Genomic DNA, 2795 nt, shown 5'->3' with positions numbered 1-2795 from the left:
GTCTGTCTCTAGACCAGTTCCTTAGGGACCACTGGTCTCAAGCTAACTTTTGCGATGCTAACATATACACAATTTTATCCGGTCAAATTTTAACCGGTAAACTACAAGTGCTTCTCGAACACTTGACCGCCTTATTGCTGCAGGGTATATGTATGTAGATATACATATATGTATGTATGTACGTATATGTAAAAATGCCTAGACATTTGCTCGTTTTGATGGTGATTCGTCGCGATTTTATATTCGTCGCGCACAACAATGTCACACAATGAAGGACAAATATCAGCATCCGGATACCGAACAATTTAGAAATGGCTTCTGGAATTGTTGTTCGAATTGTCGCCAAAAACAAGCTGATTTCAAAAAATGTCTACCAAATGACACCCACGTTGTGTAAGTGGCATGAGTCACTCAAATTCATCGCTCCACTGATGTTTATTTGGCTTTGTTTTTAAATGACCTTTTTATTGGATAGTCCCTTTCTTCTCTCTTATTTACACCTTAGTCTCTCTTATGGCCTTACTGCCTTTGTACAAATTGTGCGAACTACTTTCGTACAAATAAATGTGTATGTATGTACCTATGTACATATGTATGGGCATGTGTATGCATACGTACATACATATATTATCCATCAACGTGAAATATAAGATGTGTGTGTCCATTTTTGTCCTGGAGCGCGACATTGTACATGGTTTCTTACTTATTGGGTACTTGCTCTTTTGTGTTTAGCACTCGCTACTAAAGCTTTCATAATTGAGTCGGAGAAAATTGAATATGCAAACAAGCTGTTTATGCTAATGTCTTATCAACTGAAGACTCCAGGCTATTTTAGTGAATCGGAAACAGCGCCTTTCCGGCTGGAAATAAAACTTTAATAACATTTACTGACTACTTTATTTTTGCTCGCTGTACAATTGCATTCCAAATCAATATTTATCTTCCTCTGTACTTTTGATATTGTGACAGCCTCTTGTCATTTATATGTCTGATTTGAGTATCCACTCAGTTCCGTGAAAATACTTACATATAATAGAAATAGCTGTGTGTTCTGGCCGTGACTAATGGGGAGTTAGGAAGATAGAGAGAGCGCGAACGCGCTCCAAACACTACAATAATTTTTTTTTTTTTCAATCTTGAAATGGCCTTGACCCCATGCGCCTAATTAAGGGTTAAATAAATCGTCTATATCAACGAGGCTAAATAATAGAAATTATAGCTGCTATTTAGGAGATCATCATTAGACTTCTTTCTCCAGACTTCATCAAGGATCGAATCACATTATCAAAGTGCAAAGTCAGCAACGCAAACCGCTGAACTACGCATACTCCGTACAGTGCACTCAGATATATCGCACAGAGCTTTTATTTACCTTCCAGCAAAAACTGGAGTAAATTTTTGTTATAATCTTTTGAAAAACCCTAAGGTAAAGTCTCTCTTGCCCATATGATTATCAGTACACCTGCACTTAGCATTAAGTTAAGTTATTGTAAACAAGTCAGAAAGCGTTTGTATCGATACCATAAGTAACAAAGTTAGGGGTCTAGCCTTTAAGGAATGACCGCCCAGAACACCATCTTGTAAATATTTAGCGAAATAAAAAAGCATTCGATATTTTGCTAGAGACCGGACATGGCGTGTTTTATTATCTGCCCTCCAGTACTGCTGGAGTCAATCGCTACTTTTGAACCGCTACTGCATCGACTCCTAGGTAAGTAGCTACTCTATTAACCCGTGGTTGTGCAGAGTCGAACCAGATAGCGACAGAGGGCGCCCATAAATCACACAAGTGACTACCTTATTAACTCCCGGTAGTGCAGAGAGAGCCGATGGTGATGCAAGTAGTCGGTCGGAAATTGACGGTGTTTATTAGGCAGCTACCGATTCAGCAGTCCTCTAGTCACTCCCCCGTACTGCAGGGTGGCTACGCATTTCAATACATACATACAATAGGTACATAAATATGTGTAACCAGTTTTGTACAAGCGGTCTTAAGATAAATCTCACTGCGAAGACGAAACGAATATATTAATGTTTAATGTTAAGAAATGCAGAGTTTATTTAAGGTTAAAGCTCTACCTAAACAATTTGTTTAGATTTATTTGGATGAAAAACAAATACATACCGGGTTTTCCAGCAAAAAGACTACCACGTAAAAAGATTAAAAGTTCTATATCTAAGTTATTTAATGGCTGATTTGGCATCTATTTATAATATATACTGGTTATGTAAGCGGTTAAGAAGGTTATCAATCAATTCCTCGAAATATAATTTTTTTATGTATGCTACCGCATAACCACGTTTGGACCACGTAACCTGATTTCCAATTGTGTATCAGAATTGAAGCCGGTTTTGTTTTTCGCTTAAAAACTACTTGTTTTTTTAAAGTAATGCCACTTTGGAAATATAAAATGTAACAAATAATCAAATGGCATTTAAATTATGGTAATGTCGCGACGTCGTTACATACAGTGTACGGGATCTTGAGCTGACAGGAAATCGAAATCAAAATACGAGATTTTATTTAATCATATACATATTTAGGTGTGTACATTGTACGTACATGTACATATACATACATATCGCTAGCTTAAAGTGAAAAGTTGCTAAGTCCATTTTTATGAAAACTCATATTTTGACATAGGAAGCAAAGGATATTAAAAGTGCATTCTTTCGAAAAGAATTAAGGTGCTTGTTTTATTTTTCCTCGCTTGTATTCAATGAAAGAAAAATTTGCTAAGTCCAAAAAGGCACTGAAAATCGGATAAGGCAAAAATAATACGAAATCTTTTAAT

This window comes from Rhagoletis pomonella, unplaced genomic scaffold (genome assembly GCF_013731165.1).
Source record: "Rhagoletis pomonella isolate Grant_MI unplaced genomic scaffold, Rhpom_1.0 Rhpom_scaffold_00001, whole genome shotgun sequence".
Classification (NCBI taxonomy): Eukaryota; Metazoa; Arthropoda; class Insecta; order Diptera; family Tephritidae; genus Rhagoletis; species Rhagoletis pomonella.
This window is presented reverse-complemented; position numbering follows the sequence as displayed.